Source organism: Canis aureus, chromosome 6 (assembly GCF_053574225.1).
Source record: "Canis aureus isolate CA01 chromosome 6, VMU_Caureus_v.1.0, whole genome shotgun sequence".
Classification (NCBI taxonomy): domain Eukaryota; kingdom Metazoa; phylum Chordata; class Mammalia; order Carnivora; family Canidae; genus Canis; species Canis aureus.
The window spans coordinates 57,418,833-57,445,325 of record NC_135616.1 but is presented as its reverse complement, the minus strand read 5'-3'; the positions used below and the strand labels follow the sequence as shown (position 1 = coordinate 57,445,325).

The following is a 26,493-nucleotide window of genomic DNA, read 5'->3' as shown; positions in this document are numbered from 1 at the left end:
GGCTTCTTCTGCTGTATCTCCTGTGCTAGCCGGAGAGACTTCTTAGCTTTTTAGAGCTCTTGAGATTAGACTGGGCCCACCAGATAACCCAGGATAGTTTTTCTATTTTAGGATCAGTAACCTTAACTATAATTGCAAAGTTCCTTTTGCCATGTAATATAATATGTTCACAGGTTCCAAGGATTAAGGCCTGGCCATCTTTGAAAGGCCATTGTTCTGCCTATCACAAACAGGAAAACCTGATGCATACAGAGGTAGAAACGACTACAATCAGAACCTGACACATGATTGTGACACCGCAAATATCAGTGCAGATCTGGGTTGACCACGACTCTAGCAGGTAATGGTTTATTCTCCAGCTCAGGCTGGAGAATGACCACAAGGGACTGAAACATCTGTGACAACACAGTCTCATAGTCTGCAAGCCAGTTTATGTAGACAAGCAGTTTTATGTGTGTTAACAGCTTTCTTAGCAGAACAATAATTTGCTTACCCAAATAGATAACTTTGTATGTCAAGCACAAGTGTACATATCAAGATTCACACCAAGGTCTTCTCTTTGCTGTATCCACTAAACTTAAACTGTTATGTCAGGAACTGCCTGATTAATCTAGGTCTTTCCCTTAAAAGACCACCTCTTAAATTCTTTGAGCCAAGACCTCAGAGTGCCATAAATATTCTTCCTTAAATTCCCCTGTTGAAACACTACTAAGACTCTGACAAGATGGTGTTCTCTTTTCTGCAGTAAGTTTAATAAACTCAATTTTGCTTGTTCAACAGATGTATCTGATGGGCTCTGAGGGGAAGTTGACCCTCCCTGTGGGCAGCCCATCTTTCCTTGATTCCTGAGTGGTGAGGGGGATACAACAGAGACTCATCCAAGGTCCAGCTGACATTCATAGGTTTAGCTTGTGTCATTGATGAGATGGAATGCCTGAGGGGCTGTGTCTGCACAGCTGATGAAGCTCTGCCATCCTGTGACAGCTCTGCACAAACTCTCAGAATCCATCTTATCAGCACAGCAGTACCGCTTTGGCCCAGAGTGAGCTTTCAATTGTCTGAGGAGAATGGTATTGTGAAACTGTGCCATTCAGGCATGGGGCACTGCTCAAGCATATCTTCCCCCACAAAGCTGAGTGAGTGTCTGAGGGAGAAGAATGAGGGAACAGTTCTGTCTTTGATCCTTTACTCTAGAACAGCACTAAGTTGTGGAGGATTGGGAGGGCATTGCTTACTGGGCTGTGAGAATTTGAAAACCTTATTGTTTCCAGCTTTATGCCCACAGGGAAATATGGGCAAGAGGTCAGAGGGTGAGGCAGAGGGGCTTAGGACAAGGCCTGACAACTTCCTAGAGGTCCGAAGTAAGGAGATAGCCATGTCTGATGGAACTAAGAACTGTTCCTCACCTCTGATGACTTAAGGCTCCAAGTTCTCTTTTAGAATGTTCAGATCTTGGGAGCAGGCCAAGATGGGTGTGTGGGTGAGGGGAGCAAGGATGGCTAGATGCTTGACTTCTGTTTGTGGACTTGAGACTACTCCCTAGAAAAGAGGAAACTTCCATTTCCCTAGTGGCCTATCACTGAGGAAACCCATTTCTTCATCTTCAAATTTCATTAGGGTGAGATTCTGGTCCTGTGGTTCCAGGCATCACAGGCAGCTACCCTGCTGGGATAGGATGGAGGTGGGTGCTGTGTGGGCCCTGCTCTTTGGGGCCTGTTCTAAGAGGACAGGAATTGACATGGCTTCCATAGCATATCTGTTATGGAGGCAGGTTCTCAGGTAGCATTGGCCCTGCACACTCTGTTTGTTACTTCACTATTCCAGAATAAATAGCCCAAAAAGGAAGAAGGAAGAAGACAAAGGAAGCAGCAGTTCAGAGATCTGAAGCTTTGAGGCTGTTATGGGCTGAATTGTATACTCTCCAAATTAAGTTCTAACTTCCACTACCTCAAAATGTGACTGTATTTGGAAGCTGGGTCTTGAGAGGCTGGGAGGAGAGGTATTAAGGTAAAGTGAGGTCATTAGGGTCAGCCCCAATCCAGTCACTGGTGGCTTGATAAGAAGAGGGAATTTGAACACAGAGAAAAGCCCAGATGGAGACTCAGGGAGAAGATAGTCATGTATAAGCAAAAGAGAGAGACCTCAGAAGAAATAACACTGCTGGTGCTTTGATCTCAGACTTCCAGCTTCCAGAACTTGAGACACTAAATCTCTATTGCTTAAGCCACCCAGTCTGTGGTATATGGTTTGGGCAGCCCCAGCAAACAAATGCCAGGGCTTGAGGCTGTGGGTGCTTCGAGGAGATGGGAGCTGAGGGGGCATCATCCAACCATCAATTATTGCTCTATGTGGGGCCTTTGCTTGTGCTATTGTGGCTTTTCTTCCTCCCTCTCCCTTACTCTTTCCTGTTCTCAGTCTCTTCTGTCCTTTTTATTACCAAAGTTCCTACTTCCAGATTTGAATATGCAACTAAGTTTTGACTCAGAGATTCAGAGAACTGATTTATTATTTATTCCTGTGAGTCAAAGGAAATGCAAAAGAAAAAAGAAAAGAAGAAAGAAAGAAAAGCAAGCAAGGAAAAACACAATAAAAGAAAGAAAGGGAAAAGGTAAAATATCACATAAAATCAAACTTAAAACATCACATAAAACTCCCTTTGAGGCTATCATGAGTCCTGGCAAATTGAATGGGTGCAGGGAGAATGGATATTTGGAATGGCAGAGGGGTAACATTCCTCAGTGTTAGCAGAGCATTTCGTTGGAGGGAATCTTAAAGCTATCAGATCAACTTTCTTTTTCTTTCTTTCTTTCTTCTTTCTTTTTCTTTCTTTCTTTCTTTCTTTCTTTCTTTCTTTCTTTCTTTCTTTCTTTCTTCTTTCTTTCTTCTTTCTTTTTTAAAGATTTCATTTATTTATTTGAAAGAGAGTGCAAAAGAACACAAGCAAGGGAGCAGCAAAGGGAGAGGGAGAAGCAGACTCTCCACTGAGCAAGGAGCCCCACCCGGAGATCGGTCCCAGGACCCTGGGATCATTACCTGAGCTGAAGGCAGATGCCTAACCAGCTGAGACACCCAGGCACCCCAGGATCCAACTTTCTTGCATATGAACTGTTGATAGGATTTTCCTCAGGTGGTTGATTGGATTTTCCTCCCTTTCCTCTGGCTTGCTTGGAGGAATACCGGTAGGTGGGTAATAGTGTTTGGAGATGCCAAGCCAGGCCAAGACCGTAGAGGCACTCCAGCCAATCATAGCAGTGCTACACGTCCCCCCAGCACCTTCCTCCATCACTGCTTTGCTCTTGGTGTATCTGAGAAGGGTATGGAAAGGAGTCAAAGGATTTGGGTGTGCTCAACTGCAGGAGTCTCATTTTGCTCTTTGTCCACAGCTGAGAGCAGGAAGACAAGAAGTAGCACTCGATGGGGGCCCAGACTTCCTTCAGTTGACTCTGATGTAAACCAACCACACCACTTTTGAGGACCCCTCCTGCAACACTGGCTAAATTGAAACCATCCTGAACTAGGGCAGGGCAGCTGTGGAATACAGATCTGAGGTCAATGTTTGCTGCTTCTAGGTCTGTCTCTGCTCAGTGTCACCTCTCTAAGCCCACATGTCAATGTCCTCTCCCTTTCCAGGGGCTGCCTTTACTCCTCCCTGGCTTTATTTTTCTTCTGAGTCCTTCATACCACCTGGCGTTTTATGTGTGTGGAGTTTTCTGTTCATTTTGTGAGGACCAGGTGGTTCCCTGAATAGAAGGCAAGTTCCATGAGGATGGGGTCTTTGTTTTATTTGCTGCTATGGTCCTACTATGTGCCTGGGACATAGTAGTTAGGAATATTTCCTGAAGGAATGAATTGACAAAATTGCAACATTTATTCAGGTTATTTCAGCTAGCGTTACAGACAAGTAACCCAAAAGGGAGGAAGGCCTGAAAGACCACACTGTAGAACTAACTCCATTTCCTCCTATCCCACCATAGGAGAGGAAAAAGTTTTCCTTGACCCTCTCAGGGTTTCTGGCTGGGTCTGGAGGTTAAACTGACAAAAGACAGATTAACTGGAGAAAAGTCTACAAATTTTGCTGAATTTGTGCATATACATGGGAGCCTTCGCAAGAGAATGAAGACTTAAAGAAGTGACCTGAACAGGAAGTTTTTACATCTTTTAGACAAAGAAATAATAAATTTGTGAAGAATTGACAAGACAAAGGGGTTTGGTTTCGAGGTAGTGAATGGTGAAGAAGTCACTAGGAAGAGGGGCGCCTGGGTAGCTCAGTCGGTTAAACATCTGCCTTCAGCTCAGGTCAGGATCCTGGGGTCTTGGGATTCTGGGATTGAGCCCCACATGGGGCCCCCTACTCAGATGGGAGCCTGCTTTTCCATCTCCTTCTGCCCCTCCCCCTGCTTGTTCTCTCTCTCTCTCAAATAAATAAAATCTTTTTTTTAAAATAAATTTTTATTTATTTATGATAGTCACACACACACACACACACACACACACACAGAGGCAGAGACACAGGCAGAGGGAGAAGCAGGCTCCATACACCGGGAGCCCGACGTGGGATTCGATCCCGGGTCTCCAGGATCGCGCCCTGGGCCAAAGGCAGGCGCCAAACCGCTGCGCCACCCAGGGATCCCTCAAATAAATAAAATCTTAAAAGAAGAAGAAGAAGTAGCTAGGAAGATAAAGTTAGTTTAACAAAGTTTGTACAGATTTCGAAGCCCCAGATTTCCTGTCTCTGGTGTTGAGAATGTCTCCCTCCCTTCTGGTGCGGAGAGGGTACCTTTTGCATGGGAGATTCATCCTTCTTTCAGGGAACAAGGGTGAAGGGCAGGAGGTCAGAGTGACCTTCCTGTACCTCTTGTTTTCTCAGACTCCTTTAGCTTAAGACACTCACTGTGCCAAGGTACCGTATTTTGGAGTAGCATGTCCTGAACCCTATCCCCACTCTATACAATTTTATGCAGGTTAAATCAAGTTAATTTAATAGTAATAATAACTATGATTCTTTATTTTAAAAAATGAAGGGAATTTTTTTAATATTATGGATCTGCATTCTTCTTGGTTGATTGTTCTTAAGTCTTGACTACAGCTTTCCTACTGACAGTTTACCGACTCATAAAACGAATGAAGGGCAGCATCAAGATTGCACCCCATGATCCGCAGTCTGCGCTCTTCTTGCTGTGTGTCAGGATCGCACCATTGCTGCCCCTCCTGTGCTTGGTCCTTAGATGCTGGAGGACACAGGGCCTGGGAAAAGCCTCATCTCATTCTTTCTTCATTTACTGCAAAATATTTTTTTGAACCTCAACTCCAGGCATAGCTTTTCCAAGAAGGATTTTTTTGTTTTTGAAAATATTTTATTTATTTGAGAGACAGAGAGAGAGAGAGAGAGAGAGAGAGAGTGCATGAGGTGGGGGGAGGGGCAGAGAAAGGGCAGAAGAAGACGGAGAAGCAGATTCCTTGCTGAGCAGGGAGCCAGACACAGGGCTGGATCCCAGGACCCCGAGATCATGACCTGAGTCAAAGGCAGATGCTTAACCACCTGAGTCACCCATGTGCCCCTCCAAGAAGGTTTATCTTTAGATTCCTACTACAATTTTAATGATGAAATGAGGTACTTTTGTGACAGTATCTTATAAACTCCAAAGAACCAATGTCTGACATTTTGGTCATCATAATATATTCAGAAAGCCAGTAGAATGGAGGGTGTGAATAAGATTCTTAGGAGTGGGTGAACAATACTCTCAAGAGAACTTCAGAGGAAAAAAAGTGTAAATGCAACCCAAACAGAGTTGCAGGAAGTGCTAATTTTCCTTCCCTCAGTTTAGGAAATGGATAGAGAAGACACTGTGGTGGTTGGGACTTGAGCCAGGCTCCAAAGTCAGGGTGGGACTTAGAAAGTCAGGGAGGAAGAGAAGAGAATTTCTCATCATGGAACAGCAAGAGAGCATCACAGAGACTATGACATGGACAATGTGTCTAGGGGACACTGAGAAGCACAACTTGGCGGTAGCAGATGGATGTGTTTTGAGGACAAGAGATGGGTATGGAGAGGTGGAGTGGAGTCTTGCTGGGGAATGCTCCTCATACCAGGTAAAGGAGTTTGGTCCTCAAGTGATGGGTAACAGACAACCCTTAAAGCTTGGAGGTGCAGGAGGGACCCTATGGAAGTGACATTATAGCAATCTGACTGCGGAGCTTATGATGGAATGGAAGGAGAAAGGTTATGTGTTAGGACCTCAGTTGCTTGCTCTAGGACTGAGGCCTCCAGAGCCAGCTGCCCTCTGCAGATACTGTTGGAATGGAAAGGGAAGCAAGAAGAGAAAGCACAAAGAAGGAATAGGAGTACTCAGGAACTGCCTCCATTTGGTAGACAGAGAGACGGATTGGGAAGCAAAGCCAAAATGACCTCAAGTCTGAGTGACTGGGTGAATGGTTGGTTTATTAACAGAAACAAGGAAGTTGTCAGGTGGCCCTGATTTGGAACAGTGAGTAATAAAATCCAAAATGAGGGATTTTGAGTTTTAATTTAATATTGGAACATCCAAGTAGAAGGGTCCCATAGGCAGTGGGAGGTGAACTGCTCAGGAGAAAAATTGTCCCTGAAAATAGGGGCTTGGACAGTATTCTTCATGGAGAGTAAGAGATTTTGCGAGAATTAAACATACTTTCTGAGTGTGAAAGTCTGAACACCACTGCTATCTTCTAAAAAAATATTTCCAAGGGAAAGGTATTTTGTATGCCGGATAATTTATAGACAAGGTCAAAATGAAGGCCAAACAGGGCTCCAGGCCCTGTTGAAAGTTGCTCTGATCACCTCACCTTCTAGCCTAGAACTCATGCCCCTGTGCGGGGTCCAGCAGAGAGGGGCTGGCCTGCCAGGGGGTGTCCAGGCTCCCAGGCACATTGAAGCTTGGTCTGTGCCTCAGGATTTGGCGTTCTCCTAAGAAGCGGAAGAGGTGGGAAAGAGGCTAGAATCTTGACATGGTGCAGGGAAGGAGAAGCATAGCAGAATAACCAGAAGCGGGTTTTTTTGTTTTTTGTTTTTTTGGAAGATTTTATTTATTTATTCATGAGAGACATGGAGAGAGAGGCAGAGACAGAGGCAGAGGGAGAAGCAGGCTCCCTGTGGGGAGCCTGATGTGAGACTCGATCCCAGGATCCTGGGATCATGACCTGAGTCGAAGGCAGAGGCTCAACCACTGAGCCATCCAGGTGCCCCAGAAGTGGGGCGTTTAAAGTCAGCACATATGTCCCCCGTGGTTATGCAACCGCCTCAAAATTCCACCCTTTTGAGGATGGGATGCATTATCCATAAGTTATTTTAGGGATAGGTCACACAGGAGTCCGTCCTCAAGACAGTGAAAGCATTTCACTGGAAAGTGGCTAGTTTAATGACAATGTGGAGCGGAGTCCTCAATGAGCAGAAAAAAAAATCAATGGGACAGAAATGACTATTTTCCATTCATTGATTTTGTTGCCCTTCAGAGTCACATTCGAGGCACTCGGTTACTTTTACACTTTCTGGGCTCCTCATGGGAGTCCTGTCAACACGGAGGCCAAGTCAGAGGCATGAGGGCCAGGACTTCTCCCCAGACAGAGTCCCCAGGCAAATGGGTGAGCTGGCCACCAGGCGCCTCTCTGCGTTTCTGAGGAGGAAGGGGCTCTCCCAAGGGATCGCGGGCCCCTCTGCATCCCTGACTTTGCTGCTCTGCTGCTTTGCCTCATCATCCCCTGCTGAGCGTGGTTCTGCTTCCACTCCGGGACACTGGGTGGCCCTGGATCACTGCAGGTGCCCGCACCTTGCTCTCAGGTATCCCCACTGCACTACCTAGCGCCTCCTCTGGCACGTTGGCTCCCTCTGGGGAGGCTTGCAGGGGCCACTCTACATTTTCTCCTTCTTAAGTCTACTATCTTTCTGAGGCCCTTGGGCAAATCAAGACCCTGCTGTGACCTCCTTCATCTCCCTTCCTCTTTACCTGTGCATCTCTGCCACATTCCAGAGGGCGTACTGATAGCAAAACTTGCCTCAAGTCTTTTCCTTCTTGTATCTGTGCCCCCTGCAATGTGACTTTGTGCTTCTTGCAATCGAGAAGAACCTCCCCTGGTCCTTGTGAATGGGAGATGGCTTTGTGACTTGCTTAGCCCAAGAGCACGGGACAGAAGTGATGGTGTGCCCCCTCCAGACTAGGCTTCAAGGCCTCTCATGGCTCCTGCTCTCTCTCTCAGAAACCCTGGGCTGCCTGGGCACAAGCCCTGGCAAGCCTGCTGGGAGCCTGCTGGGGGATGGGGGACCACGGAGAGGGACAGCTCAGGGTGCCTGGCAGAGTGACCTCAGACCAGCCAAACTCCTAGCCAACTCTGCAGCCAAAGGCAGATGTGTGAGCAAACCCAGCTGATGCCGACCAAGCCTGGTTCAGAAAACAGAACCGACCGGCCTGCGTGCGCACCTGTAATACAAATCAAATGCAGTGCTTTAAGTCACTTAGAGGTGACTTGTGACACAGCAATGGCTAATTGAGGCAGAGAATCTTTTCCTTTCTGGGGCCGATTCTGTTCTTAGTCACCTCCTCTTCTATCTCTCGGGGATCCTGGCTTTCCTGCTTCTCTGTTTTTAAACAGCGTTTCCCTGATGGGCTGTGCCTCTGCACATGCCTCCAGGAGATGCAGCTTCTTTGTTCCTTCCTTGCTTCTGTCTGTTGCTGGATTGGGGGAGGCAGTGGCGGTCTCTCCTGTCAGTCTCCTTCATCTCCAGCAGGCAGGCCTTCCTCCCCACTGTCCGCCTGAGGACTCCTCTTGAAATAGGCCTCCAAGGGCCACCACCAGGCCACTTGCTCTCCAGAGGAACTCTCAAGGTCACTGTTGAAGTCAGAGTTTGCAGGCCTCTCTGTGGGCACTGACTCTATAGCACTCCCACTGCCTCTGCTACAACACCTTCCCCGTCTCTTGTCCCCTCTCCCTAGCTATGCCTTCTCTTCTCTCCGGCCAGCCTACATCGTCTACTTCCGTAACCACAGACATCTCCGATTTTCTATCAGATGTTTCCATCTTGCAATTTAATTTACTTCAGGCAAATGGCTCACACACACATCTCAAGTCCTGGCCTTTGACCCAATCCTATAATTTTTAAAGGTCTAATTTGACACTTTTCCTTGGTTGTCTGGCTGCCACCTCTGACTCAGCATTTCTGAAGCTGCTCTTGCCTTCTCCTTTATAACCACACCCCCTTCAGTATTTCCGCCATCACCACCGTGGTCCCTGCCAACCAAGCTCAAAGTCTTTGATTTCTCCCTGTTTCTAGGCCCCGCCTCTAGCCTCTGCAGGGTCACACAGTTTCATTTGTCCCCCTGTCAGCACAGCCACCTTGCTCACTGAGGCAGTCATGATTTCTTGTTTAACTATCACAGAAGCCATCCGATGCTTTTCTGTACATCTAGTCTCTTCACTGGCACTTCACTCTGACACCCAGGCCAGATTATCTGCCTAGAAACCCTCTTTCCTCATGCCAGCCATCTAGAACCTTCCATGGCTCCTATTTTTCTTTCTCGACCAGGCTTGCTAGAACACTCCTTGGAGGGCTATTTAGAACGAGGCTATTGGAGCCCCCTACTTGGGGTAGAAGTGTAGGAAGATGTTAGCTGCCCAGCAACTCCCTGATGCACAGTCAGGTACTGAAGCCTTCTTCCCATTGTACCATCCCAGGGAGCTGAATCTCATGAAGAGGGTGGTGATCTCTGAGCTACAGACCACTGCCCTCCCTATGATGTCCTTTGATAACGAGGTCCCTATACTCTGGGCCCTCTATGTGCTCCACTTTGTCTGGACTCTTGTCTAATATTTGACTTTCCTGTAATCTGCAGGACAGTAAGTGGATCTCCCCAGCCCTCAAGGTCTAGATCCAATTTCCTCCATCTGCCAGTGCACGTTCTGTGGAATTGCAATGCCTGTATCAAGATGGCTCACCTTCTGGGATGTGTAAATTCTCATTGTTGCCTCAGCTCTGAATGTCTGTCTTTGTAGAATGAGCTCATTTTATGGATCACCACATTGTCCCATGGCATCAGCTGCTTCTCTTTGCCCTACATTGACCCAGCTTGGAAATGTGTCTGTTTTCTTTGATTCATGATCTTTGAGCATAAAGCAGACTTTGGTATCAATTTGGAAGGGGAATATGAAGGTGGTTATTTACACTGTAGCAATCCACATCTTCAAATTAAACACTAGATATTTCTGTTCTGAAAGCTTGTTGGCCATCTGCTCCTAAGGCTGTTTTTAAAGCTTGTGTGCCTCTACATAGCATCCTTCCTCACCCCTCACTTCAGATTGAACCCCTGGACCTTGAACTGTTCATTGCTCTGTTTATGCAGTGCCAGAGAGAAGGTGCTAGAGAAGGAAGCCCACCCACCTCCCCACCCATCCCCCGGGGTTTATCCATATCCATCAGATGTTCAGCAAAACTAGAGCTTTCATTTAGCCCATCATGCTGTCCTTAGAAAGCTGTGGGATTTAAATAAGTAACCCTCTCCCTACTACTCAGCAGCTCTTTCCTAGGTTTGGGGGCATTTTCTGCATCTTCCAGTCCCTTCCCTGTTAACCCTATTCCTCATCATTCCAGCCTGGCTAACACTATGGCTCATAGAATCATCTGCTGCTTGGATTCCTTGCTGCTGCCAATTATGAGAATGTTCTGGAAGTTCAAAACTTTTATGTACACCTGGGAATTTGGCCTCATGAACCTCCTCCTGCTCTTGGGCCTTGTGTGTTCCTGAGGCAAACCTGCTGGTAGAGGGGAACATGCCTTCCCATCCATAAGCGTAGTTTACTCAGATTAATTTACTTCGAGTTGATAGCAACTCAGCTCCCTGCCTCTGGCACCTGACATGCTATGTCCCTGGCAATGGGCTTGCAACATGAGCTCTCACCCCTGAGTCCCAGGCAGTGATTTTCCCTACAAGACATAGTAGTGTAGGCTCTTTAGGGTCCTGGGAATTTGGTGAACAGGCTTCTTTCAGAGTGTCCCTATGACATAAGCTTATGTTTTTTTTTTAATTTTTTTTATTTATTTTTATTTATTTTTATGATAGTCACAGAGAGAGAGAGAGAGGCAGAGACACAGGCAGAGGGAGAAGCAGGCTCCATGCACTGGGAGCCCGATGTGGGTCTCGATCCCGGGTCTCCAGGATCGCGCCCTGGGCCAAAGGCAGGTACTAAACCGCTGCGCCACCCAGGGATCCCCTAAGCATACGTTTTTGTCTTGGATTCAAAATAGCCATTCTCTTGGATGAGCTCATCTGAAAAATGGCTACCACCTTTGGAAGGCAAATGGTGTTCTCCTTCGCCGAGGGTACTATCTCATACAGAATGAAAGCCAGTGGGTTCTGAGATGTTTGTTTCCCAGATCATTGGCCTTAAAGTGAGCATTTCTAGCTGCTTTTGAAACTAGTGGTGATGTTGCAAAGGGGAGCTTACAAATTGCATATTGGAGCACGAGCTGTATGTCTGACCAATACTATAGGGGGGATATGGCCTCTGCCCATACCTGGGAGCCAGTGATGCCCTCCTCTTCCTCAGCTCAGGACTGATGGTGGAGAGGCCTAACAGCTAAAAGGTCATGTGGGCAGCTAGTTTGCTGTCTTTCCATGCTTCCCACACTATGAAAAGGATGGAAGCCCTCCTTCTAGACCTTCACGTGGAGCTCTGTATTTTGTGACACGTTTGTCTTTTTGATTCCTGTTGCTCACTCATGGGTCTAAGAAAGGATTGTCATTGAATGAGGAGAAGACTGGAACTGAGAGGGTTTTTTTTTTTTTTAAATCTCTTCAAAGATAGCCACTTATTCAATGAAATGAAGAGTCAAGTGGTCTCAAAATCAGGGACTGTGTGATTGAGCAGAGGCAATGATGCTAATGCAGGGGACATATTCTTTTCTTTGAGCCACTAATTCAGTAGAACACAGTACCAGGTGCCTGGGCACATAAGGCCCAAGGAGAAAGAGGCTCCACCCTTAGGGAGTTCACATGTGACAGGGACCCAGGGATGCAAGGGGATCATTACTGCATAAGGAGGCAAGTATGGTGAACACGCCTATGTGCCTTGTTGGAGTCTCTAGCAAGAGTTTGTAGGAGCAGTGAATTTTTAGTTTAATATTTAAGGATGAGATGAATTTTTCTCACAGAGAAGATTTCTCACACAGAATGTACAAAATTGTGCAAGCATGATGACTGCCAGTAGCCTCTGATGAGAGACAGAGACAGCAGCCTCCGATGGGGAGAACACCATGGATCAGACTGGCACTTAGGCAACAAGGAGGGACTGAAGCATCTAGGATGAAAGGAACAAAGTAAGATGTGTAGGTAGAAAGACAACTGAGGACTGGGCAGGAAGAAGGGGCCGGTGGAAGAGGAAGATGAGTCAGAGTTCAGAATGGAGGCAGTTATAATCGCCTGGCCCAGAGGTGAGGAAAGAAAGAAGGGGACACATGGGAACAGTGTCCGTGAAATTGAGCCCATGGGGCCTATTGACCCCTGGATGTTGTGGGAGAGTGAGGGCAGCGACCCAGGCTCCAGTTTGGATGGCTGACTGGCCTGAGCAAAGGCTTGGATGAGAGAGACCATGGTGTCCTGGGAAGCATGCTGGGAATAGAGAAGGGAGCTCCGCTCAGTGGCGCACTTTGTAGGAGGGAAAGTGACTAGAGGGAGAATTGGGGGCAGATTTTGGAGGGTATTACATGCTTGACTAAAAAAATGTGACATTCATTCTGCAGGCTCTCAAGTGCCACTGAGGGATTTTAAGTAGGAGCAAAATGTGAATGGATTCATGTTTTTGAATTATGGCTGAAGTTTCTAGGTGATGGTGGATAGGGCTACTTTGGAAGCAGTATAGCTTGGAGAAGAGGGTCAATCCTGAACCCTGTGGATATCCTTGTCTATGTTGTGATGTGGGGGAGATAAACAATGAGAACACTGCTGAAAGTCCAGCGTGGTGACTCTGCAAAGGAGAGGGGCATGGGCCAGGTTGGCAGCCAAGACCTGGGGAATGGAAGCAGAGAAGGATATTAATATTCCAGGCATATGGGAGGTGGAAGAGAGTTGGGGTAAGATGTTTAACTCAGGGACTGGGCCTTTTTGCCCATGACAGATAGTGTGGAGGCCTTAGAACCAGCCATCCAGGAGGCTGCCTCACCCATGAGATGATGGGAAGGGCTAACCACAGTGATGCCTCATACACGGTGCTGGATGAGGGTAGGACTTCAGGACTTTCCCAGGGAATTCAAACATCTTTTGCAAAGTAGGCCACTCCCAGCCCTCAGGACTGGCCCAGACAGACATCCTAAGTTGAAATCTCCTCCTGGGAAGACTTGGAAATATAGCAAAGAAGATCAATGATGAGTCCAAGAGAACTCTAGCTTCCCTTCAGCCTCAAGGGATGGAAGCCTGGGGCAGATCTGGGGAATAGGGAGGGGTAGGACCCATGTTATCCAGGTCTCAATTTATCCAGGCTGGTGCTGCTCCCAGGCTGTGTGTGCTCTGGCCTCGTTTGCCCCTGTTGTCTTTGTGACCTGACTCCCCGTTGGCCATTGGCCATTGCAACTCCCTGACTTCACTGCGCAACAGACAATGATGTCATGGGCCATGCTTATTTTTAATAGCTCCTTAACATTCTGGTCCCATCCCAGCACTTACACAGCTATTTCTGCTGAGTGCTTAATCAGTAAGTCCAAGATGTGAGCTGGAGCCATGCACAAAGGAGCAATCCTGTTTGTTGGCTTTTAGATGGGATATGGACCTCTGTGTGCTCCACACCAGCCCATCCCAATACCTGCCTCCCTTTACCTTAGGAGCAACTCAATGCAGCAAATATTTACCAAGAATCCCCACATACCATGGGCTGGCACTAAAAATGTACTCCCTATTGTTTGCCTGTCTTTTAGGAAATTAGAATCTGGGCAGGGAATGAAGACACACAGCTACTAGGAACTCTAGGCCTACCAGCCTCTGTCCCCTATTGTCATAGCCTGAAAAGCTCACTGAGTCTGGTTTTCTGGGTCCCTGGGCATGATTTTTAGCTGAAAAAAAGTGTATGCATATAAACATTTTAAGGAACACACATATATTACACACTTTTTTCTTTTCCTCCAAAGTGATTAGACCTGGAAAGAAAATCCTGTCGCTCAATGAATGATGAAGGAAGTCACTGCTAGAATGATGTCAAATTAGTTTGTGACGTGAGCTGGTTGTCACCTTGAAAAGCAGATGCCTTGGTCTTCAAAGGCAGAAAGATCAGGGTTCAAATCCCAGCTTTGCCAATTACCGACTGGGACGGGGGAGAGTTAACAACCTTGCCAAGCAAATACTGAGGAGGTAATGACCACTGTTATAAGTGCTATCCACAAATCATTGCATTTAATTCCTACAACACCCAACCAGGTGGATACCACAGCACTCACTGGCCTTACTGGATGGTGATGGGGGCTGAAGGTGGTCATGCCAAGAGCACCAACATACCACTTACACACCCATGGTAAACACAGTTGGTCTTCATACCACTAGTGTAGGACATAGGACACAGAAGTTCTGATGATGTACAGAGGATGAGCTGTGGGAGACTGCCACTGGAGCCTGGGTGCTTGGTTACCTCCAAGACCCGGGAGTCTGTCCAGCTTGGTGCCCAGAGGGATGATGGCTGTTGGATCAGTCTGTGCAGGCTGTCATAGCAAAGTACCCCTGGTTAGGTGGCTTAAACAGCAGACTTTTTTTTTTTTTTTTTTTTTTTTACAGTCTGGAGGCCAGAAATTCAAAATCAAAGTGCAGGTTGGTTGATTTGTGGTGAGGCCTCTCCTCCTGGATTGCCTTCTCACTGTGTCCTCACATGGCGCTTCTTCTGTGCACATGTGCACAGAGAGTGCTCTCTGGTACCTCTTCTTTTTTTTTTTTAATATTTAAATTCAATTAATTAACATATAATATTAGTTTCAGAGGTAGAGGTCAGTGATTCATCAGTTGCATATGATACCCACTCATTAAATCCTGAGCCCTCTTTAATGCCTATCACCCAGTTACCCTGGCCCCCCACTCCTCCCTTCCAGTGACCCTCAGTTTGTTTCCTATGATTAAGAGTCTCTTATCATTTGTCTCCCTCTCTGATTTCATTTTGTTTTATTTTTCTCTCCCTTCCCCTATGATCCTCTGTTTTTTTTTTCCCTTAAATTCCACATATGAGGGAGATTGTATGATAATTATCTTTCTCTGATTGACTTACTCCACTTAGCATAATACCCTCTAGTTCCATCCATATCATTGCAAATGATAAGATTTCATTTTTTTGATGGCCGAGTAATAAAGGATACAAATATAGTGATCTGTTATCTTTTCTTATGAGGACACTAGTCTGATTGAATTAGGGCCACACTCAAACTCTCACTTAATCCAATCCCCAAAGGCCCTATCTCCAAACCCCCTGTCGCATTGGGTGTTACAGCCTCAATATATAAGTTTAAGGGACAACAAGCATTCACTCTATAACACCTGGTGGTGTCAGGGACAGACCAGCAGTCAGTACCTACACAGGCTTTGCCTCTTTAGCATAAAGTAGTGGTTAAGAGCAGGGACTCTGGGGTGCCTGGCTGGTTCAGTCAGTGGAGCGTGAGACTCTTGATCTTGGGGTTGTGAATTTGAGCCCCATATTGGGTGTAGAGGTTACTTTAAAAAGAAAAAAAAGGCAGGAACTCTGAGGCTAGACTGCTAGGGTTTGTGTCCCAGCTCTACCAGTTACTCTCTGGGTAAACATGGCTCAGTTTCTTTACTAATTTGTGCCTCAATTTCCCTCATCAGTGAGATGAGGATGACCATATGATAGCCTCACAAAATAATTGTGTGGATTACATGAAATAAAGTGTACAAAAGTTAGAGCCCACCTGGGCACATAGTGAGCACTCTGTAAATGCTTGTCACACCTAAACCCAGGGGAGTGGGTCATTACTGACTCAAATGTCTTCTAACTGTTTGCCCAGCCTGTGTAGCTGCTTGGCTCCATTTTAGACTGTGTGTGTGTGTGTGTGTGTGTGTGTGTGAGATACAGATTAATTTAAAGACACAGGCTTTTACCATTTTTTTAAAGACACAAACTCTTTCCTCAAGAACCTATAGTTTTCATAGGGCCATTTATATTCAGGAAACTATTAAAGAATACTGTTCAGCATCTACGGCATTTCCCTGATGTCGCATCCAAGGGCTTTCTAACTCGGCAGAGGCCACTCTTGCTTGCACTTCCCCCCGCGAGAAAGTTCAATAGGGCTCACTTACAGTTACAGTTGAAGCAATCTTGCATTAACCCCCCGCCAGGATCCTGTGACCCAAATCCTTCCTTTAACAGTTCTTAGCAGAGGCTTTCTTTTTACCTTATTGTTTTGGTATGGACTTTTGCCTATTGCTGCATAAAGATAGTGCATTTCTATTCTAAAACCTTTCCATGGAAGTTGGAAAACTTCCAACTTCTCCACATCTTTCCAACTTTCTTTCTTATGAGGGCCACAGAGCACGGCTATCCTATGCTCACTGCCTGTTGAAATCCTTCTTGTGCTTCTGGTCATTTACTTCACTATCCTCTTTCCCCAGGGGTGAAAACATGAGTATATGGCAATGCCGGGCAATGGTGCATCCTGACTCTTGCCTCCCACTGCACCCCTTACACAACCAGGAATCTTATTCCCCAACAGGCTTATTTCCAATTAATTGATTATATGAGCACATGTTAAGCACCTGTAATGTGTTGGGCATTGTGCTAAAGGATGGGAATACAGAGCTGAATTAGGCAACTGTTACTCAAGATTTGGGGAGAGACATGGGGAGACAGACTAGGTAACAGATACAGAAGAGCATGATAGGCCCTACACTGTATGCTATGGCAAGCTATGTTTGGGGAAGGAGAGCCTAACGAGACCAAGCATTCAAGGAAGCCTCTGGCAGAGTTCATACTTGAGCTAAGTTTTAAAAGATGAGCAGTGGTTTGGTAGCCAAGGAAAGAAGTAGTGGCAGAAGTAATTGCAAATAAGAAAGCTCAGAAACAGGGTATAGGGTAGCATGGCTGAAATCAGAGTGTATGGCAGGGGGAAGAGGGGTGAGTCCGGAGAGATGAGCCCAGACTTCTTTTTATTACTCAGAGGAAGGAAAGCATTGTTCTGTTCTTATTTACAGGTGGAACAAATGAGAGGTTGCCTCTGGCCACAAAGTTGGGTTGTGGCAGAGCTGGATGTAGGCCAGAAGCATAAACCCGGATGGAGCATAAACCAGGATCCAGAAGGAGGAGGAAAAAGGGATTCACACTGCTTCTGCATTTCCATGTTTTTTTGGTGGCCTTTCTTCCCTCCTTACTTGACTTGCTTGGCTTAGAAGCATTCCCCTTGTTCCCTTCTGATTTACTACATTTTTCTCTATAAACTCTGCATCTGGGAAAGTATGAGCCAACCCTTTCTCTAGCTTGTTTTAGGTGCTGCAGACAAAGGCACTAAATATTTTTGGTGGATGTACTTCTGTTACTATGCTCTAGCTCAGCATTTGTCCTCTGGATAAGCTATAAAATTAAGGTCCTAATTGTAGTTTGGTGCTAAGAATCCCCCCTGACGCTGGTCAGTTTCAAGGGCAAATGGGTGCTTTGAATGTTCAAGCAAGGTGCCTAAGTGCCTTCTGTGTTCCCGGAGCTGTGCTAAGAGTTGGGGGTACAGAGATGAGCAAGGCACCTTTGCTTCCCTCGATGAAGCTATAGACAGGCCCATAAACAGATCATGTCCGTAAGACATTCCATCTCTTAGACAGATGGAATCAGATGGGTAGGGCTGGGTGGCAGAGGTAGTCGTGCACTCTGGATTTTGAACAAGTGCACTGGGTAATTTTTCTGCTCTTAGGTTTTGGCATCACTGCTCAAATGGCTGAATTGTCATTCAGTTCTGATTACTTCTCACAGAAGAATTACACACACGTTCTTCACTTGAGATGATGAACGTTTAAGCTCTAAAACAATTCCCAGCTATAAAAATGTTGCTAGTTATTACTTAATTTTGACTATGCTCCATATATTGAATAACAGGCTTTACTTTTCATATGGATTGATTGCTCCAACAATTTCATGACAATCTATGCTATTACCCCATTTCACAGGTGATGATTCATGATGTTAAGTAACTTCCTAGTAAATGTTCACGATTCAAGCTCCTTTATAACCCTGACCAAGGCCCTCATCCTCCTAGAGTTTCTCATCTCTGTTCTATTGACTTCAGGTCAACCACCCACATCTCTTTTCTGTCCCAAGGCCTCCTGGGAAGATGAGCCAATTAGCCTGGAGGTTGCCTGTGTGATGGAGGAACGGCGGAGGGCTCAGTGTGTGGCAGCAGTGGGCTGGAAAGAAAAGGGCCAAGCCAACCCCGGAGAGGGAAATCTAGTGACCCTCAGCTTCCCGCCTTCTCCTGCCCTCTCAGCCTTGTTTGTTGTCTTTCCTATTTCTATGTTTACATTCCACCTTGTAATTAAGCAATCAGCTTTTTCTCAGTGATTATTCACGATCTCAGCTGGCAAAAGTCACTTGATCTTTGGCTCTATGCCTTCCCATCAGAGTGTCGCCCAGTGCATGTGCTAATCACCCAGAACCCCCGCTGCCCTGCTTGGCATGCTCGCTTTGGAGCTAGCTCAAGCCACGTGCCTTCAGTTGCAGCTGCCCCACCTGGCCTGGCTAGGGTGACTGTCACCTGAAGTTTCTCCACAGGACAGCAGGGCTCTGTAGGTTTTGTCAAAATCTGTCCGTGCCCGTTGAATAAGGGGTGAGGGTGGCTGCCTCCTGTTCACACTTGATGGGGACAGCCCTGTCTGCCCCTGACTGAGGAATGAAGCCCACTTGGGAGGAGTTCTGCAAATAGCCCTCCCACTGGTGTGTCCTTGCAGAATCTGCTCTGTTGCTGGGCAAAGAACAGGAGAATAGATGGTGCCAAGTGAGCCCCTGAGAGTAGACTTAATCAGAGCCGTCCACCCTTGACATTTACGAGGTGGTTGAACAAACAGTCTGCAGGCTCAGAGCCGGAGTTTCTCACCTGCTTACTAAATAACTACAAGGTAGAGGGTTTAAAAAAAATATATATATATACACTAAAGTTCATAATGTGAACATTTTATGGCTGCAAAAGTCATTCTTTCCTCTCGGTTCTATTTCTTTTCTCTCTCCTCTCCCTTATCTGTACATTTCATTCTCCACTTTGCCAGTGGAGTCGGCTCTCATCCCTGGGCTTTCTCTCTTTCATCCCCCTTCGTCATCATACTTGGACAATCCCTCCAACCTTGTAAAATGGAGGCAGCAGTTCCATGTGCTCCTGGCCTCCTCAGGGCAGGGGAGCTCTGATAGAAGAAGAGCACCAGGAACAACCGAGGTATCTTAAGATTCTGCTCTGGGCTTCTCTAAGCTCTTTGAGGACACAATTTATTTCTTGATATTCTTTAGATCTCCTTCCTCCCCTCCCCTCCCCTGTTACTAGTATTTCATATGTGTACACTTAATCAGCAGAAGGGTGGACACAGAAGCAAACTGGAGCTCGTGTCTCGTGTACTTGGAACCAGCATTTGTCATCTCTGAAAGGATTGTCTCCAGTGATTTCTCAGGCCCCTCATTGTCTGAGGTTTGCTGGTCATTGAGCAAAGGAGTGTGGTACCTTTCCTCTTCTACGCAGGCTCCTCTCTGTGGCTCAGATAAGCCAATCCTACAGCCTGATGATGCCTTCTCCTGGGGTTTCTGATCAGCCTTCAGTGAACTCCTTGCCCGCATGCTTGTCTGATCCTGTCCCCAGTGGCAGAGGAGGAGAAGGAAAAGGAGCGGGGACAGGCAAGGTGAATGGTGGTTCAGGGGGTACAGAGGAGTTAAGGTGCATCTGGGTAGAGGACACAGTATGTGAAGTCAGAGAGAAAAGCCCACCTAGCTACCCATTCAGTTAATATTTACTGAGCATCTACTATTGGCCAGGCATCGTGGTCAGTGCTGGGACTACAATGGGGCAGAGACAGTCCCAGCACTGGCTGTCTGGAATGCGTCTTCTGATTTAGGGTGGGGTTGCTGATTCTTTAATGTAAACATAGAACAGCTGGGAGCTTGTAATTAGCATTCTGTTGAGTAGGCCTGGGTAGGGCCTGAGATTCTGCATCTCGAACTACTCTCAGGTGGTGCCCATGCCTGTGGTCCAAGGTCAACACACTGAATACCAGGGACCAGGAGAAGAAGGTGAGGCTTGAAGGGGCCAGAAATCCTGGATGGAGGAGGGAAACTCACATGGAGTCAGCAGCCACACTGGACAGGAGAATGGCTTAGAACAAACGGAGTGGTAGGCATTTGAGGAGGCAAGGAAGACGTAAAAGGAAGTGGAGGAAAAAAGGCAGAGATTGAAAAAGGAGCACAGAGAAAGAGATGGGTGGTAGGAGCAGACCAAGAGGTAGAAAGTAGGGGATCCCTGGGTGGCGCGGCAGTTTAGCGCCTGCCTTTGGCCCAGGGCGTGATCCTGGAGACCCGGGATCGAATCCCACGTCGGGCTCCCGGTGCATGGAGCCTGCTTCTCCATCTGCCTGTGTCTCTGCCTCTCTCTCTCTCTCTCTGTGACTATCATAAATAAAAATAAATTAAAAAAAAGAGGTAGAAAGTATGAATTCTAGAGGTAAACGTTCATGCTGCTCTTCCTCCAGAAACAGATTCAGCATAACCTCCAGGCCAGGATGGACGAGACCATCGCCTGCAGCTGCAGGGACTAGGAGGTCAGGAGTGGAAAGGCCCTCTGAATTGGGGGCCACCGCCTTGGGAGAAGAAGATGAGAGACAGAAGATGCGAGTTGGGCACCTGGGTGACTCAGTGGTTGAGCGTCTGCCTTTGGCTCAGGGCATGATCCCAGAATCCCGGGATCGAGTCCCATATCCGGCTCCCTGCATGGACCCTGCTTCTCCCTCTGCCTGTGTCTCTGCTCTCTCTCTGCATCTCATGAATAAATAAATAAAATCTTAAAAAATAAAGAAGATGCAAGTCAATAATACCTAGCTAACATGCACCAATTTTAGGGGAGAGCTGGTGAAGATTAGGGAAAAGTGCCAATTCTAGAGAGGAATGATACGTACTTCTATTGTTGAGGAGATCTTATAACTCAAAGGAGGTGAACAAAGACTAATTCTGAAGGGACCTCCTTAAATGAAGAGGTAAGAATAGTTTGTGGTTAACCTGATAATATACAGGTGCTATGTAAATGGCCCTTTAAGATGGCTAAGGGTGCTTGAAAACAGCTCTTCCTTACACAGCTGAAATATTCTCCTTGCTGTTTACAGCTGTACGTTAGTGATGTCTGAGTCAATGAGGGTTACTTAGAGTGCCCATCCCTGGGGTGGTTGAGCTGAGGGCGGTTCCAGGAATGGATGCACCATGGATGGTTCTGTATGAATCTTCCTTTCAGGGCTTTCCTCTCCCTATCTCACTTCTTCCCCTGCCCCGGCCTTCAATGGACCCTTCCAGCCAACAATCACACGGGGATGAGATGCAGGGTCCTGTGCTTAGCTCTCAATAATCAGAAAAGTCTATGCAACCAAGCGTGGGGTCAGTGGCTTGGAGGCTCTGGTGCCTGAACTCTGTTGCTGTTGAGAATCAGTGCATTGCTGAGATGAGGAAAGGAAATGCCATCTGTTTATGTCTGTGCCTGACCAGTCTGTCTTCCTGGAGCCCTTTGTTGTCTCCCTCCCTTGCCTCACATGTGGATTTTCTCTGGATGTCTTGCTCTTGTGATGCCATTGTCACCAGAAGGGAACCACAGGCAAGAAAGGAAGATGCCAGGAGTTTACTGTGTAGGCTGTGAGACAGGCCTCTCGCAGATGAAAGAGCAGGTGGGCCAGCTTACCTCCATTTTTAAATGAGAGGAAGGAAACCGGACAGAGACAGGTTAGATGAGAGGAAGGGATTCCATGAGACCATGAACTGTTGGGAGCATGAGAGGCCATGAGACCACCCCAGGGATCTAGAAAGACAGAGGGGATTCTCATTGCTCTTGGGGTGTTGGAGTGTGATTCCACACAGAAAATACTGGAGGTTACCTCCTTTTTTTCTGATGCTGGGTTTCTCCTCCCTCTGTCATTTGGGGGAAGATCAGGGATGCTTCACCAGCTGCTGGAATGATGGAGGCCATACTTCCCATGTCAGAGGCTTGCCCAAGTCAGCCCTTGGCCTCCCAGGTATGGAGAAGTGTTCCTTATGGGGCCCACAGTGGTAGTGCATCTAGTCCTGGGCATGGTCCTGATGTGCCTTCTGCTCCAACTGCTGAGGTGGGGCTACGGGTCCCAATGGTGGCTTCTCTGGGTTTGGGTGCCAGCTGGTCACTGAGAACAATTGTCCTTTGTCACTGCTATTGATTCCAGTTCTTCTCCTAAGGAACCCAGGATAATGTACCAACAGGCACAAGGTTTCCTCTGCCAGCCCTCCAGACTGAGTTAGGAATTAATGGGGCCATAGAGGAGCATGAGACCTCATTCTTGTGTGAGCACCTCAACGAGTATTCAGCCTCAACGAGTATTCAGCACCTCAGAGTATTCAAGACCGGAAATACTAATAGACAAAATGTAATCTGCCAAAGATCAGGAGCCCCACATTAGGACAAGATGCGGTCAGCATACGAATGCCTGAGTGGGGCCAGCTCTGGCATGAAGAATGCAGATGCCCTTTGGAGTCATCACACTTCTCTTGTATAAACCAGCTATTGGTTTGGGGCCTCCACACCCCTTGAAGTATAGATGGATTGCTTTGAATGGGCCCCCAACTCCAGGAATTATTAAAGTGAAAGCCTTTTCCAAGATTTCTTTTTTCAGATTTTATTTATTTATTCACGAGAGACACAGATTGAGAGAGGCAGAGACACAGGCAGAGGGAGAAGCAGGCTCCATCCCAGGTCTCCAGGATCACGCCCTGGGCCTAAGTCAGTGGCTTCAGTGGCTAAACCACTGAGCCACCTGGGCCGCCCCTTTTCCAAGATTTTGACTAAGCTCAGAAGCAGTGGGTGGGTAGACTTTTAGTAAAATGAATTTATATTGTCCTTACTTTCTTCACCTGAAAAATTCCATCTTTCTTGAAGGATATCTCTCTCTCCATGCTGAGCCCAATGTGAAACTCAAATCTTTGTAAAACTCTTCCTCGCAAACCAAAAAATGTCACCCTCACTAAGTACTATGCACTGGGTAGTACTGCACTACAGGTCTTGGAAGGCACCAGCAGGCAGGACTACCCTCCTCCCAAACTCCTCTCTGTCTCTGCCTCTGAGGGCTCCAACCCACAACCATCATCCCTCCCCTTCTGTAGAGCTTGCTGTTACTGGATTTCCAGGACGTGGGGAGAAGGGCTTCATTCCTATCATAAACACATGTCAGATTATATTCCCAACAAAGACTGCTCTTTTCTGAAGAGAAACTTGGCTACCAGCTATTACAGTAGGACAAACTTCTCCACCTTGCTACATTATAGTTGGATGGACTTTGGGGACCACCCCTTTTCATAAATGAGGAAGCTGAAACTCAGAGAGTTGAGTGAGATAAGAGCTGACAGCTGTACCAGGTCATGGAAAGGCAGTTTGGGGTCAGGTGGAATTAGTTTAAACCTTAACTCTGACTTCCCTAGTTGTATGACCTTGGGTAGGTAGGTAGGTAATCATTCTGAGCTTTGGTTTCTTCCTCTGTAATTCCTAGTTAGTCATCTTATTGGGAAGACAAAGATAATGCATGTGAGAATGTCTAGTCCAATGCCTGGCATAGGAGAGGTGCTCTGCTTATGGAGTATTTGGCCATGGACTGGTAGTAGAAGGCATGTCTTCTGATGGCCAGGGCACTCTCTGATGGTGGCATCCCACTGTATCAGTCAGGGTCAACCAGACAACCTGACTAGCAGGAGACATATACTAAGTGACTTATTACAAAGAATTGACTTGTCTAATTGTGGGGCTGGCCAGACAAATCTGAAATCCAGAATGCAGACTGTCAGGAAGGGCATAATGGAACCCCCAGACATGGCTTGGAGCTTCTGTCAATGGGAAGAATATCTTCTTTACTGAGGAAACCCCAGCTCTGCTCTTAAGACCTTTTGATTGATTGAATCAGACCCACCCAGCTCATTAAGAATAACCTCCCTCACTTAGAGTTCATTGATTATAGACTTCAATCATACTTACAAAATATCACTGCAGCAACACATAGGTTAATGTTTGAGTGACTAACTGGAGACTGTTACCTAGCCAAGTGTGATGCATAAAACCACATACTCACTAACCTGTGAGCTTCCTAAAGGCAGGAGCCATGAATGTTCAAGCCGCCACAGGCAGGTGCTCAGTCACTGCTAAATGAATCTGTCAGTGGAGACCAGGTTACAGAGTCCCCACAAGGGCCTTCCTAAGGAGGTTGAATTTTATCCTAAAGGCAATGGGGAGCCATTGCAGGATCTTGAGCAGGAGTGGAAGGGATGAAGCCACTGCTTATTGCACTGAAGCCCTATGCCAACAGATAGCTCCTCTCTGAGAAAGGGAGGAATGGAGTCTGATGCCCGCATCCCTTGTGGGTGGATTGCTCCTGCTCGGAAGACATTTCTCTTGAGTTCTTTCTAAAGGGTAGAGACTCCCTGGGGAATGTGTTCCAGACAGGCCGCTAAATATAGTCCTCTGCCTTTTTACAAAAGCAAACCCAAACCATGATATTTTACCCTAAAATTATGCCCAGGCTTGGGAGGAGAGTGAGTTCCCTCAAACGTGACCCTGGGGGCTCCTTTCTTTGACTACTACTTGGGGAGGGGGTTAGTTAGATCATTCCCACTGGTGGCCGGATTGTGACTTGGACAAGGCAGACTGTGGGGCATGCAGGCCTCATATGCACAGAGGAAGCAACAGCAGATGTCAGCTTGACTGGAGTCTCTGCCCTGGAGTCTTCTCTCCCAGTGCAATTAGCCATGCTGCAGTAGACAAGAAGCAAGAGCTTTTTCACATCTTGATTAGAAAACAAAGAACAAGATACCTAATTTACTGCTATGCATCCAAGCCACCGCATGGCTTCCATTGCCTCAGACCCCGGGTAAAACCCCACCAGAAAAATTCCTGCTGCACTGGAGATCCAGGGGTGCCGGCAGCAGAGCTGAGTCCTACATGTTTTTGCTGATTTTCCAAGCAAAGCAAGCTCACCCGGCCCAGGATGGAGCCAGACAAAAGGGCCACCCACAACTTTGGTATTTATTTCTTCTTTCGATGCTCTGATGAGTGAACTGCCTCATATTCTCTCCCCTCACAGAAAGATATCCTTTTTGCTTTTGAAAGAACTTAATATGTATTTTTAATCACATCACGTTATAATCCTGAATGAGATTTTAAAGGGTTTTCCTGCTGCTTCTGGGATTCCTTTAGGATGTCTGAAGATTCCCCACAGACTTCAGAGACCTGTAGAATAGAGCCTCTCACATACTGATCATACTGAACCCAAGGACCAGAAGCCCCTGAGGGGTTGTTCAGTTCATCCTGCAAAGTCCAGGGCTGCCCCAAACTAAGTGAGTTTAGCTCCAGTCAGTTCAATTTATTTATTAAGTCCCTTTCATGTCATTCTTTGTGCATAGAAGGGTGAGTTGGACATGTCCTCAAGGAATACTGCTAAGTTGGGGATACAGACCATAATGACATGGGATGATCCAGGCAACACTAAAGATGTGCCAAGGTGCCAGGTAAGCCTGGAAGAAGGCACTCCATCCACTGTGGCTGGGACAGGCTTCCTTAGGTGGAAATACCTAGACTGAATCTTGAAGGATGAGTAAGACTTTCCACGTGGAAAGAGGATGAGGGTAGAGGAGCAGGGCAGAGAAGGGTATTCAAAGCAGAGAGAATAGAATATGCAAAGTCACAGAGCTGAAAACAGCCTGGGGCAGGGCAGGAAACAAAGACTTGATTGGTGTTGCTGGAAAGCAGAAGTGTGAGGCCACACGGCAGGTATCCTGGCCTGGGAGAGGGATTGGTATGGTCAGACTTGCCTCTGTCTGCTGCAAGGTGGTTACTTTACAAGAAAGCAAAACCAGAGGCAGTTAGAATCAACTCTGCTGTTTAGGTGAAAGATGATGTGTCCTTGACCCTGGGGAAGAGAGGACAGCTTAAAGAGATATTGGAGAAAAATCATTAGGCCTTGAGAATTTGGATACCATTTCCTTAAACATTTTGAAGTAGCACAACTGATAGTGTGAAATTCTTCTCCTACCTTGCCTAAATCCTTCCTGATGCAAGGTAAGTACATTCCCTAGCAGCCTTGACTTCTTTCCAGTGAGTGCTGCCTCTTCTCTGTGTCAGGGAAATCTATCTAGAGCTCAGAGCCTCAGATGCAACCTCCAGGTCACTCTTTTGGATCAGATGCTTGTCTCTAATTCAGTATAACTCAAACAGAATGGGCTAAGCATAGTTGGGAAACTCTGGTTTAGGATTTCTGAGAGCCCTGGACTACT

The 26,493-nt window shown here is 46.8% G+C and overlaps 1 long non-coding RNA gene across 3 annotated transcripts; it reads left to right on the top strand.

Moving 5' to 3' along the window:
* Window positions 1-1,450: 1,450 nt before the first annotated feature.
* LOC144316182 (uncharacterized) lies at window positions 1,451-20,987 on the top strand. Of its 3 annotated transcripts, XR_013382024.1 has the most exons (8): window positions 1,451-1,618; window positions 2,416-2,608; window positions 3,384-3,569; window positions 14,138-14,357; window positions 17,190-19,405; window positions 19,703-19,859; window positions 20,187-20,247; window positions 20,703-20,987. It is a non-coding gene; the product is annotated as an uncharacterized LOC144316182 (long non-coding RNA). The 3 variants fall into 3 exon arrangements; XR_013382023.1 differs by having other exon boundaries at window positions 17,190-19,859; XR_013382025.1 differs by having other exon boundaries at window positions 1,451-1,681; window positions 17,190-19,859.
* Window positions 20,988-26,493: the final 5,506 nt, after the last annotated feature.